The sequence below is a fragment of the Leptonychotes weddellii genome, chromosome 9 (assembly GCF_054177405.1).
Source record: "Leptonychotes weddellii isolate Sample4059 chromosome 9, ASM5417740v2, whole genome shotgun sequence".
Taxonomy (NCBI): Eukaryota; Metazoa; Chordata; class Mammalia; order Carnivora; family Phocidae; genus Leptonychotes; species Leptonychotes weddellii.
This window is the reverse complement of record NC_138377.1, coordinates 39,625,568-39,639,483: the sequence shown is the minus strand read 5'-3', so window position 1 is coordinate 39,639,483 and position 13,916 is coordinate 39,625,568. Positions and strand designations below refer to the sequence as shown.

The 13,916-nt window shown below is 39.5% G+C and overlaps 1 protein-coding gene across 5 annotated transcripts in view; it reads left to right on the top strand.

The window, feature by feature from the left end:
- Positions 1-1,322: 1,322 nt before the first annotated feature.
- Positions 1,323-13,916, top strand: part of FBXO34 (F-box protein 34) — an 86,085-nt gene continuing 73,491 nt past the window's right edge. For 3 of the 5 annotated variants that reach the window (XM_081830484.1, XM_081830483.1, XM_081830482.1), the window contains exon 1: positions 1,323-1,479. The gene's annotated coding sequence lies outside the window, so the exon portion shown is untranslated. Of the gene's footprint in view, positions 1,480-1,608; positions 1,958-13,916 lie in introns of those variants that run through there. The other 2 variants (XM_081830486.1, XM_081830485.1) reach the window with 2 other exon arrangements.

Here is a 13,916-nt window from a genome sequence, read left to right as displayed (position 1 = left end):
AAGTATAACTTGGTACAATCTTTACAAAATCATTTTGGCAGTTTGTATTAGTAACTATAAATGTTTGGATATACTTTTACCTAATTTCATTTCTGGGTATTTATCTTAAAAAATCTACATTCATGAATGTCCTGTGATTTCTTTGTAATGGCAAAGAGAGAAGGGAATAAGTTATGTCTAAGAATAGAGAATTCAGGGGTGCCTGGGTGGCTCAGTTGGTTGAGCGACTGCCTTCGGCTCAGGTCATGATCCTGGAGTCCCCGGATCGAGTCCCGCATCGGGCTCCCTGCTCAGTGGGGAGCCTGCCTCTCCCTCTAACCCTCCCCCCTCTCATGTACCCTCTCTCTCTCATTCTTGCTCTCTCAAATAAGTAAATAAATCTTTTAAAAAAAAAATAGAGAATTCAGTAAATTTTCCATGTCCACTTAATATAATTTTATACAGCTGTTAAAATGCTGATGAAGCTTATGAGAAATATGAAAAATACTTAAACATGTGAAAAAACAGGACCCCAAAACTGTGTGCACTCTATGATAACAACATTGTAAAATAAATATGCATGGGACAAAATATCTAAAAGAAAATACACCAGATGCTGAGAGTGGCCATGTTTGTGTGAAGGAATTTTTCTTTATTGTCCTCATGTTCTACAATGCAGTTAAAATTATTTTTACAATGAAAGCAATTATTTTAAAGCCTGGGTGTAAAAAGTTTCCTCACTGACACTCTGATTTGAAAGTACTAAATTAATTAATAGAGTATTAATTACCTATTCTATATATTCCTTTATAGTTCCTTAAGCTTCTACAGACCACATTTTGAGACTGTCTCTCTAAAGTTTATCTATGTGCGGTCGTCCTGCCATGATTTGCATAGAAGCGAATAACAGAAGGGACCCTCTCCTTTTACAAATGAGAACTCTGAAATCCAGCCTTCTAAGCTGGTAGCAGAACCAAAACTGGAACCCAAGTCTACGAGGATATTTAATAGTATTTAATACCATTTGCAGCTCCAGATCCACCCATGAGTGCTAATAAACTGGTCTGATCTATTGACTGAACATTGGCGTTGCTACCTTTCCGGCTCGCCTGAGGGTTTGATTCCTTTCCTGGAGCTTTCGCTCTTCTCCACCACTCGGGGGCCCGCAATACTTCACGGTTTTTAAGTCCCTCACTCTTTCCGTGCCCAGCGTCCGCAGTACCGCAGAATACCCGGCAGGAGTCGCTGCAACCCCCTCCCCCTGGTACCGCGGCCCCTCCCCTGGCCAACCGTCGATTGGGCCGGCGCGTGACGTCACGCCGTTTTAGCCAAACAAATGGGTTTCGGGGCGAGCGTTGGGCTCCGCCGCGCCGCGCTGGGCGCTCGGTCCGCCTCAGCGGTGGGGAGCGAGCCAGGCCTCCCGCCGCCGCCGCCGCCGCCGCCGCCGCCGCATCGGGGTGTGCAGCCCCGGGCCAGGCCCCGGCCGGGGCAGGAGCGCAGGTGGGTTGGGGCCGCGGTGGGGCGTGGCGTGAGGGCAGCGCGGTCGGGGTCCTGCGGCGGCGGCCACGGTGGCCGCTCCCCGCCCCCTCCCGCCGCCTGCCTGCGCTCCCCGGGCGCGGGGCGGGTGGGGGCGGGGGCGCCGCCCGCGGGTCCCGGGCTCGCGGCGCGCTCGGCGCGTCTGTGGTAAGGGCCCGGCGGCCCGTGCCTCCTCCCGGGTCGGTCTCAGCCAGCGCACTGGCCGGGCGCTCAGCGCCCCCGCGGGCCAAGGAAGGTCGAGCGGGCCGGCAGGCGGCAGCCGGGTCCGGGGTCCGGGCTGAAGCTCAGGAGATCACGGATAGGCCGTGAGGAGGCACTGGACCGGCTCTCTTCAACCTCCTTGACCTGCGGTAGGTGAGGAAGTCGAGCTCTGGGTGGGGGTCGCCTCCCCTGGTCGCGCCCGCCTGGGCTCGGCCACCTTGTCCTTTCCGCCCCGGCGCAGGTGAGCTGACGCCTGCCCTTAATCTTCCTTGGGGACTGGGCAGGACGGGGGGCTCGGAAGCTTCTCTCGCCTCCGGGCTGGCGCAAGTCGACTGCGGGTCGGCCCCAGTCAGCGATGAGGTCATAGTACTCTGGGTCCTCGTGTCTGTGACGTCAAGGGTTTCCAAGAGATGGGCTGTGATGTCACAGCAGGCCCCGGCTTGGACCTTGGCGCGCGGAAGGGCGGGGAAGACCAGGAGGGGAGAAAAAGGAAGTTCAGTCTTCTATTGACGCCTGGAATCGCAGCGGATTTGAATCGAAAGTGGTTCGATATCCAGCATTTCACAGCTGTAATAGTTGTCAAGTTCTTTAACATCATTTCAAGCAAGCATTGTTAGTACAGCTCAATATAAGACATGATTTAGAAAAATCTAAGGAGGTTTTGGGGGGTTGAGTGTTTAATGTAAATGCCTTTCAGGAAGCTGAACTCATAGTTTGATGGTTTGTGATTGGAATTGCTGAAGAAATAGAACCAGTTGGAGTGCTGATAATTCAGTTTGCCTTACTCTTTTTTGCTACACAGTCTTGAAATTATATACGGTATCTGCTTGTTTGCGTTTTTGTTAGAGAGTGGCTAGGAAGAGGGAGAGCAGATCTTAAATGAACTTTTTCTGTTGTGGAGGGGTGGGGAGGGAAGTTTGAATTAATCCAGTATTCTTTTAAAATAATAATTACCTAACGATTTAATTTATCGAGGTTGTCTTTGTCCTTTGCTGTCATGGATAATTGAGGGTTTCCTATGGTTATAACTCATCAACAAGCCGTTTTCTTGCTTTCCTGCTAAGACTGGGCTATGACAATAACATTCCCAGGATGGCTTGTCTGGACAAGTAACTAAAATTTTGTGTGTATTGCTTTCAAATATGAAACTAACAGAATTTCATTAAAGTGCCTTATCTGTGGATATTGTTTTTCTTCCAAAGCTTTCAAATGAGATCAGGCGACACCAGAAAAGAAGTGAGTCACTTGCCATTACTGACCCTTTTCAGGTATTTCAGCATATCAGTTTAATTTCTTCCTCTTTATAGGATCATTTAAATAGAGTCTAGTTTGAAAGGTAGTTGCCTTAAAATTGAAGCATAATTACAATTTAGGGTCTTCAGCAGGAAGCTTGGGTAGGAGTCCTCAGGCTTTCCTCATTGATGTTGATTTGTAATGGTAGTTTTTTGTTGTTAATACTTCATCTCCATTTGCTCTTTAAAAGTGATAAGGGATTGTCTTTCTGGATTTTGCACCAACATGCTGGTGGAAGTTATGCTGTGTACATTAACATAGGAAATGAAAGCAAAAATTTACTCTCATTAATTGTTGAATTTGACTGGAAGTTCACAAAAGAAGGCTTACTTCTAAATCTCATTTTGATCCTCACTCACCATACCCTGGAAATTTGGCAGCATTGTGTGTAATACTGAAAGTTTTTTTTTTTTCTTTTAAGATATTAGGAATTATATGTTAACAATGTTGATCGAAGGCTCAAGACAAAATTTGAGGCTTTGGATCCTCAAGACTGATAGTTACAGAGTTAAGGTGAAACTGCTGATAGTGAGTGTGTTAGCCTACTCTTAAGATGAAAGGATCATGGAAAGATACTATGTAATGAAATTGAAGGAGGTTCAGAAGGACACTTGCATGTGTCTTTTCCAAGTAACATTTCTGGGGCAGGCTATGTGGCTCTGTGTAAATTAAGTGTACTTGTGTATGTGGGAAGAGATGAAAGTTAAACTAAATGTGAGTTGAAAGACATTTAATAGTAATAATAATAATAATGATAAAATAGCCCCTGCTTTGCATGCTTTTTTCCCTCTATTGTGTTTAGTAGTTACAATTTTTTTTTCCTAATAGAAAATGAGATAACAGGTTGAGAATAATGTCTTCAGTGTATTCTGATGTGATTGAGGGACAATGACATTTAAAAAAGCCAGCTTATGTATACAGTTTATAACTGTTTAACAAGCCATAACTCTTCTGAAACATTTTTACAGCTTGTTTCTACCTTTGGCAGGATGTTTTTCTACCCAGGCCTTGAAGTTTTGAGTCTAGTAGCTTTTACCTCTTATAAATGGGAATTTATTTGAAATCGGGTTTATTATTATTTTAAAATGTCATGTTATTTTATTCAGTTACTGCATTTGAAAGGACGAAATCATTCATTCATTAGTGACTATAGCATCTTTTGGACAGGTAAAGCAAATATGAAGAATGAAAGTGCTGTATTTTGTGCATTTTCCAAATTATTTGGATATGTTTATTGGATCAGTTCTGTGAACACATAGAATTTAAATTCCTATGCAAAATTTCTACTTTATTTTTTGAACTTAAACTTATGCTCAGTTTAATTTGGAGTTTTGATATTCTAGTAAGCCTTAATCTTGTTTCAATATTTGTTGGGGGAGAACATACTAATCGTTAGAGACATCATTTAGTGTTACCTTCCAAAATTTGCAGCTGTTTAGAACCAGATACTTGAGGGACGCTACTGTGGTATAATGAATGCCTTCCTTGTTAAGTCATGTGTGACAAAGGCAAAATTCAGCAAGTGCATAATCTACAGTCCTTTGGAAGCATCAACAAGAAAGAGCAGATTAATTCCAAATGCATTTAGGTTATCTGGAAATTGAATTCTTGTCATTCTTTATCTTTGTATAATTTAACTTTAGTTGATGTTTATGGTATTTTGAAGCTGATGAACGTACTATATTATCTAGGAGAGTACTAATGATTAAAATGTAGGTGTTTCTTAACATTAGCTGAAAGAGTTTATCAACCTATCATTTCCAACTCCATCTTCTAGTTAGCTCTCCACAGAGAAGCCTCCAGATCTTCTCCTTTTAAATATTCAACTTCAGAATCCTAGCACATACATTTCCTGTCCTCAGGATAATGTAGGTATAAATATGAACCTAAGCATTAATATGTATGATTAAATATTATAAGGCATGGGTTTCATTCATCTAACAGACAATTTTTGAATACCTCTATACCAGGTACTCAGCCAGGGACTGTGACATGCAGATGAATTGTCCTTGCTGCAAGGATCCTTGACCTTTGTGTTAATATTCCCTTGCCATGGAGGGCATGGGTTTGAGGAGCCAGAATTGGACAAAGAGGGTGAGCCATTTATGTTATGCCAGATTGGCCAGAGGTCTCATCTCAAGGTCAGTTTAAGGAGGTATTTAGAAACTCAGGTGAAAAGAATGGGGAACAGATTATCATATAGGCAAAGGGTCCAGACTCCACAGATTTCGATTATTCCAAAATGAATGGAGCTTAGTGAGTGAGCACTTTCTTTGAGTCAAGAACCAGCGCTCAAAGCCAAAACTAGTCTGTGTAGGCAGTCTAAAATTAGAGCTAGAGTGAAGAGGTAGAATCCAGACACCCCACTCTGAGGTATGTATGTACGTTCTCTTTCTTCTGTAAGGATGTTCCTTTATTTTTTTTAATTTATCTTTTTAAAGATTTTATTTATTTATTTGACAGAGAGAGACACAGTGAGAGAGGGAACACAAGCAGGGGGAATGGGAGAGGGAGAAGCAGCCTTCCTGCCGAGCAGGGAGCCCGATGTAGGACTCGATCCCAGGACCCTGGGATCATGCCCTGAGCCAAAGGCAGATGCTTAACTGACTGAGCCACCCAGGCGCCCTGTTCCTTTATTAATTATTTTCATTCCTTTTCTTGACAAACCTGCAAAATATGTGAACCTCTCACAGCCTTCATTTCCACTTTATTTTTATTTTTTTAGAGATCTTATTTATTTATTAGAGTGAGCGAGCGAGAGAGCACAAGCAGGGGGAGTGGCGGGGGGAAAGGGAGAAGCAGGCTCCCCGCTGAGCAGGGAGCCCGACCACCCCTGGGATCAAGACCTGAGCCGAAGGCAGACACTTAACTACTGAACCACCAGGCGTCCCTTCCCTGACATTTTATTTTGAAAAATTTTAATCACAGAAAAGTTACAAGAATTGTTTGTTGAACAATTGAATACCTAAGTACCAACAAACGTAGATTCTATAATTTATAATTCATATTTTGCCATATGTACTTAGCTATCCATCCATCCTACACTCCCTCTCTTTATCCTTCATCAATGCATCTTCTATTTAGTTGTATTTTTACTCCCAAATACTTAAGTGTGCCTATCATGAACTCTTTGTTTACTTGTTTTTTGTTTTTTTAAGAGTGAGAGTGCACGAAGGCGGGGGGTACAGGCAGAGGAAGAGAGTGAGAATCTTAAGCCCCACTTAGGGCTGATCTCAAGACCCTGAGATCATGACCTTAGCTCAAATCAAGAGTCAGACGCTTAACTAAGCCACCCAGGCACCCCTGTTTACTTGTTTTAAGGTAAAATTTATATACAGTAAAATGTACAAATCTTATGTATACCATAGCCTAACCTTGGACAAGTTCATACATCTTTGTAACCTATAACCCTGTCAAGATATTAAACATTACTATCACTAGAGAAAGCTCCTTCATGTACCTTCCAAGTCAATTTGATTAACTTTATAATCTTCTGCAGTCTTACTTCCACCAGTTTCTTCTGAAACTAGCTGTTCAAAGGTCCTATTTTGTTAGCACATTTGAGTAGCATTGTGCTAGGTGTTCAGAATGTAAAGAAATGAAGAACACAACTTCTATTTTCTTTAAGCTTACAATTCATTTTGGGTTTTAGTTAGGGGTTGGTGTCTGAAAAGAGATAAGTAAATGTTATATGAATTCAGAGAAGGCAACTGGGTCTGCCAGAGAAAGCTTCCTAGGTATGGGTCTTGAATTGGGCCTTAATTTTAGAATCCAGAGAAGAGTTGGGTTTTGGTTTGTTTTTTATTTAAATAGACTGTATGATTTGAAGTTAGAAGTTATTGTATTAAGGAACAGTAGCAGGGGGGATGGGTTAGCCTGGTGATGGGTATTAAGGAGGGCACGTATTGCATGGAGCGCTGGGTGTTATATGCAAACAATGAATCGTGGAACACTACGTCAAAAACTAATGATGTACCGTAGTACTGTATGGTGACTTAACATTACATTAAAAAAAAAAAAGGAATAGTAGCAGACAAGTGTGGTTGGGACCCAATTTTGGAGTGAGTATAAACATTATTTTATACCCAATGATAATTTTTGAAGAAGAAAGTAATGTAAGAAAAACAGATTAGGGGCACCTGGGTGGCTCAGTCGGTTAAGGCATCTGCCTTCAGCTCAGGTCATGATCCCAGGGTCCCTGCTCCGTGGGGAGTCTGCTTCTCCCTCTTTCTCTGCCTGCCCTCCCCTGCTTGTGCTCTCTCTCTCTCTCTTTCTCAAATGAATAAAAATCTTTAAAAAAAAACATTAAATTTTTATCTTGTTTGTTATCTCTGGTATTTGTGTAGATGACTTCATTTTTTGAGTTCTCTCCTTTTCTTGGTTCTTTGTCTATCTCGTTTCTCAGCTATGCTGGCATTTCTTTCTCTTCCAGATTTAAATTATTGAAAGCTTTGTCTTGACTGTTTATTGTGTTCTTTGGTATCTGACCCTTAGCTGTTAGGGCTTCTCAATTATAATTCCAGGTCATGGCCACATCTGTATCCATAAGCTGTTAACTCTTACTAGGTGTCTCACTGCTAATAGGATGCTGCTTTTTGTATGTCCCTGTTTACTTTGTACTTGTTCAAGAGTCTGTAGCAAGAGCATTTGTTTTAAGTAGTTGTAGCAAATGGGATTTATTGAGAAAGAAAGATGTACCCCTGGGCTGAATGAATAGACTAGAGAGAGCTTTTAGGAATAAACCCCAGAATGACACTGCGGAATTTGCCTGCTCAGGGAGCTACTGCCATCGAGGACCATGTTGTTGAATCAGAAAGCTGCTGCCACCATACCTGACAGAAGTTTAACTTCCTAAAAAAAAGGTAGTTTAACTTACTTGGGCATAACTATCATTACATGTTATTTTTTGCCCTACATATCTTATGCAGGTATGTCTGCTTAGCCACACTTAGGTCAAATGTGAAACCTTAGTTTCAAGGGCATCTGGAAAATGTAGTTTTTAGTTGTTCAGTCTCTATAAAACAGGAAATCTTTGTGAGAATGGATTGAAGTACTGAGTGACACTCAGTTTGTGAAAAACTAAACTCATTTTCCCCAGATTCCCTCAGTGTAACAAAGTCAAGTCTTTCAAAATTTTGCTGTTTCTGTGCAAAGACCATGGGTATTGTTCTAGTTTCCTGAGATAGGAACTATTGAAATCAATTGTACCATTTAGATTTTATGTTCTGGGTATAACAAAACCAATTCAAATTTATTAGCTCACAATACTGTAAAGTCCAAAGGTGAAGCTTGATAAATTGTACTTATGTGATCAGAATTTCATCTTTCTCTTTTTTCCTTTATTTAATGAGCTCTGCTTCTGATATGTTTGTCCCTTTGTGGTCCCAGCATGTTTGTCAGCAGCTCAAGGTCTAGGTCCTCATGCCAACAAATCCAGAGGGGAGGGATGAGTGCTTCAGCAGAAGCTGTAGGGCAGGGCTCTTGACCTTTGTTCCTTCCTCCACTCCTTTGGCAGTCTGAAGCCTATAGGACTCTTCATGGGTTATGTTTATTTTATTTTATTTTTATTTTTAAAAAACAGTTAAGAGTAACAGTATTTCACCGGTGGCCCTCAAGGCTGGCCAACCTCATCCCAACTTGTGGAGGGGGTGGGGCACCAGTGGCCTCCCACTCATTTTACACCTCTCCTGTCACTTCACCATGCCACACTAGAGTGAATGAAGCTCAACAGGGTCGTCTTTCCATGTTCCTTTGGCTGTGGTTTTGCTGGATAGTAGGTAGGGACAGTGGGAATCTTGTTCCTGTGCATCACTAATTATTAGGTGGTGAGGCATTTGGCTACCTTAAGAGAGTCCTAGTTACTCCCATGATTTACCCAGGCTTCATTGAATTTCTTCACTTTGACATTTAGAGCACTGGCCAGAAATCACATCATGTCAACACCCGCCGAGGGCCTTCACAACTATTTTTAAATAAAGTACATGGGTCTAACAAAGAGCAGTTATATTAAAATACCATTATCAAAGTATTTTTTAAAAATTGTAAGAGAGTGTGTGCTTCTTTGTTAAATAATAAGATTTAGTATGGCTCTAATAATTTCCAAGTAGTGATGAACATTGTCACTATTTGTGTCTGCAACCAATGGTAGGAAACTATCTGTGATTTCTGCGGGTAACAGAGTGGTGTTACTAATATTGTGGTCTGTTGACTGGACTCACAAAAGGACATGCTAAATTTCAGTTAAATTTAGTGAAGTTAAAGATATCTTTCACCCCCTCATCTGAGCTTAGACACCCTGAATTCTATACCTAAACCTTTTGGGGGATCTGTGCACTTCAGCTTAAGAAGTGTAGCTAGAAGAGAGTTTCTCTTCCTGGAAGTCCCAGCAGATGTCTTGTGTATCTCATTGACTTTGGGTTAAATTGACATTTCTGAATCAACCACTAAGGCCAGATAAGATTTGGTAACTGGTTTAGCCAGCCTGGGCCTACCCCTGGAGCTGAGGTGTTGGGGTCATTGCTACCTATACAGCATGATGGCTTAGCTTTTTTTTCCTGAGGGAAATTAAGGGGCTACTGGATGTTGAGTAGCAAATAGTAGATGTCATCCTTAATTCATCCCCTCTCCTTTGCTCCCATAGTCAACCAGTCATTAAATTTTAGTGAATCTTTCAGTTGGATTTGTCTTTCCCTTGATCAGTCTCTCTGCTAACATTCTAAGCCTCCAGTATGGAGCATATGGGATAGTCCATTGGGTTGCAAAAAGAAAAGTATTGGAACTTCTAGTTATTTTTTTCATCCTTTTAGTATTTATTTTTGTGTTTGTTTTATATTGTATGTAAAACATAGAAGTTTGGTAGTACATGCATAAATGTAAAATTTAGAAGTATATAGATTTATGTGGGTGCATGTTAAAAATCATGGGAGTGGGAGGGTCAGAAAAGTTGAGATAACCATAGAGCAGTGCTTTTCAGTTGTTCAGTAGAAATATAATGTGAGCCATATGTAATTTAAAATTTTCTAGATTACCACATTAAAAATGGTAAAAAGAAACATCTGGAAGTAACTTTAAAAATGTTATTTAACATAATATATCCGAAACAGCAGGATTTGAATAGGTAGTCAATATAAAAAATTACTGAGATAGTTTACGTGTTTTTTTTTTCATGCAAAGTCTGAAATTTGATGTTCATATTACATGTAAAGATTAACTCAGTTAAGACAGGTGATATTTCAGATGCTCAAAAACCAGGTGTGGCTAGTGGCTTCTGTATTGGATAGTATAGATTTAGACCAATGATCATTCTGGTTTTAGATTTCTGTAATTGTCTCTGTAGTTTTCATAAATCCATTATTTACTCTCTTCAGTCTTTTTGTACACTTGCTGGGTTAATTGAACAAAAATCCCACTGGGATTTTACTTTCCCGAATCACATTTAAAAGTAGCTTTCAAGACTTTTCATAAGGTGGTTCATCCCATCTTTCTTCCTCACCTGTTTCTGGGACTGCCTGCAACAAACCTGGGGTTCAATTAGGTAGTTTCCTCAGCTGTGCCTTCCCTTTCCATTTCTGCAAATATAATCATCCATTATGAGGAGCCTGTTCCCATAAAACCTTGGACTCTCCAATCCCTCTACAATCTATTTCCGGAGTTGCCACTGTGTATATTAAGTACTCAGCCGCACCCTAGCACTTCATCATATACCGTTGTTTATTGTTATTGTTTCATAAATATTATTAGTCTTATCTCCCTTACTAAATACCAAGCTTCATATCTTATGTCTCCAAACTGTAATTACATAGTTAAAGGCTTAGCTTTTCCCCTTCATCTTTTTTTTTTTTAAGTTTATTTATTTATATCTACACTCAGTGTAGAGCTCGAACTCACAGTCCTGAGATCAAGAGTCGTATATTTGTTCCTCTGACTGAGCCAGCCAGGCGCTGCTTTTCCCCCTCATCTTTAAGGGGGGATTTAAATTTAGCTTTACATTTTTTGAAATTCTGTTTTGTTTTCTACTCTGCTGGTTAACTTAGACACCTTCTAGCAAATTCAGTTGCAGGAGTTTATGTATTGAAGTATTCATTTGGTTCTTGAAAATGAAGGAATTTAATTTTGTTTATAAAGTAGTCTACTTGAAGCTGTAAGATCACTCTTGGAACTACAGTAGGGAATTATTGATTAGCTGGAGTTTCTGAAGATGAAATTTGAGTTTGGTAAGGAAGTCTCAAAGGACACATTTGCTCTATTGTCCAGAAATCAAGAGTGGCAAACTTGTTTCCTAAGTAGGCCAAGAGATTTTATTTCAAGTTCAGGATTATTCTCTGGAGGTTCGTGGTACTTTCTGCACCCTGGTCACTTTAGCCCTAGGGGATAGGTTTCTCTAGTTCAGTCAGTCTTCTAGTTGAAGAGCTCTACCATCCATTACAATGTTTTAGCTCATTTGGAATACTACAAAAAGGATGACGAAAATGGATCCTGAAAATCAGTCTGAAGAAGATCATATACATAGCTTTATGTTTTACAAATCCTATCTTTCATTTGATATTTTCTTTGCCTATTTTATATTTAACATGTTATATGATTATCTTGGTAAAATAGCTATATACCAACATTTTTAACTTGTGGAATTTCAAGGCCTATTTGTTTACTATTCATTTACTAAAAAAAGTGCAGTATGTTTTAGATGCCAGGCATGTAAGCGCATTAGTTAACTTCTGTCACTTTTTCTCTTAGCACTATTTTACAAATCTTCTATATACTCTTTGGCAAATAGCAGTCCTTTTTTTAAGATTTTATTTATTTGTCAGAGAGAGAGTATAAGCAGGGGGGGGGCAGCAGGCAGATGGGGAAGCAGGCTGCCCGCTGAGCAAGGAGCCTGGGATCAGGACCTGAGCCCAAAGCAGATACTTAACCAACTGAGCAACCCAGGTGTCCCTGGCAAATAGCAGTCTTTAAGAATATATTCTTTTGTCTTATTGTTTAACACCCTGTGGGTTTTCCTCTCTTTTTGGCAAATATCATTAAGTAAAATTGTTTTTGTTTGGATATTTATTAATTAAAATATATTAACATCTGGAAAGTTCATTTTTTTTTTTAATTAGCAGGAGGTTATAAGTTTTCCTCAAAACATAACTTTACATTCAAGTTGCATATATTTGTAAGACTGTAGTATAAAATATTTTTACACTTAAATATTACAGTTATAAAACATTTTAGAGCTACTGATTTTTTTTTAAATTGAAATTTAAGTGAAAACTTAAGCCATGTTAGTAACTGCTTTATTTCTGAATTGAAAAAATGAATTATTTTCTCCCGTCTTTATTTGATCTAGGGGCTTAGCTTTTGCATTACTGATCTTTTCAGTAACCCAAAATATTCTTGGGTATTTTACCAAAAAAATTACGAGATTCTTACTGTAGTTGTCATCTTGTTTTGTGAATCTACCTTGTCTATCCTGCTTAAATATTAATTAAACTCTTAGTAGAGAATGAGGAGTTGTAAAGCTTTTAAGAATTGTTGCTTTATGAATATCTCATGGATTTCCCCTTTAAAGGGACATAAAAACAAGGGCAGCATGCTTCTTTAAAAGATACAATTAATTTTGAAGATTAAAATTTGCTTGCCAACTCATTTGTTGGACTACTTAAATATTATGATTTTATGTTATTAAAGGTCTGTTCGTATGTCCCCCAAGTGTTTCTAAGGATTTCTTTCCTTAAACTTGAATTTTTCTCTTGTTTAATGGCTCTGGTTTAAATGTATTACCTCTTAACCACAGTCCTAATTCAGTGGGAATTCCTTTAAAAGTCTTAATTGGTTTCTTGAGCCAATCGCTTAAGGACTAGTCTGACAATTACTAATTTTTGTTTTCTGTAGAATCAGGTAAAAATTTGTTACATTGTTTATACCAAGAAAAAGGTAACAGGATTAACATATGCAAATTTTAGAAGTGTTAAGAAAACAGGGAAGGTCATTTTGGTAAATTTCTCAGAAATTTTCATTTTATTTCAGTTTCTAATCTGATTCACAAACTTTCACAGTTACTGTTTGTAACTCTTCATAATCTATACTTACCTAACAAGAAAGAACCTTTTGTATGATGGTTTCAGTTAATCAGAGAAAAAGCCTATTTGGCCTTCTTGATTTTGCTAGCTGCCTTTGTTTGTTCTTACTGAAAGTAGATAATGAGAAATTAAAAGATAAATAATGTATTTCCGGCAGTAGAATGACCCCAGTGCTTGGGTTAAATGGGTTAAAATGTTTTCTTGTCTTTTTTCCTCGAAAGAAGAGTTCTCAGTACTCTCCTTGCCCCCCCCTTTTTTAAAGATTTTATTTATTTGAGAGAGAGAATGAGAGAGAGAGCACAAGAGGAGGGAGGGTCAGAGGGAGAAGCAGACTCCCTGCTAAGCATGGAGCCCGATGTGGGACTTGATCCCCAGACTCCAGGATCATGACCTGAGCCAAAGGCAGTTGTGTAACCAACTGAGCCACCCAGGCGCCCAGTACTCTCCTTGCCTTTTTCCTCCTTCCAGCATATTCTTTTGTCATTTTTGTGTCTAGTGGTTTTCTGGGTAATTAGTCCAGTGTGAGATCATGTTGAAACTAAAGTCAATGTAAGTCTTCAAATCATTAAAATCTGCATATACTAAAATTTCAAAAAATTTAAATGGAATATTTAATAGGATTAAAGAGCATTTATTTTTTGGATAGGTAATGTGTTCACATGTTTCAAAATACCAAAGGTGCAAAAAATGAGTTTTCTCCTCTCTTCTCTCTGTTGGGCACACTTTTCCCCTCACTGGGGGCAACAATTCTATTCTCCCTACCTTTTAAAAACCGTAAGTGGTAGTAGATTCTTCATACCATTATCTTGCCTTTTTCACTGATTTTTGTCCTTTACATATTAT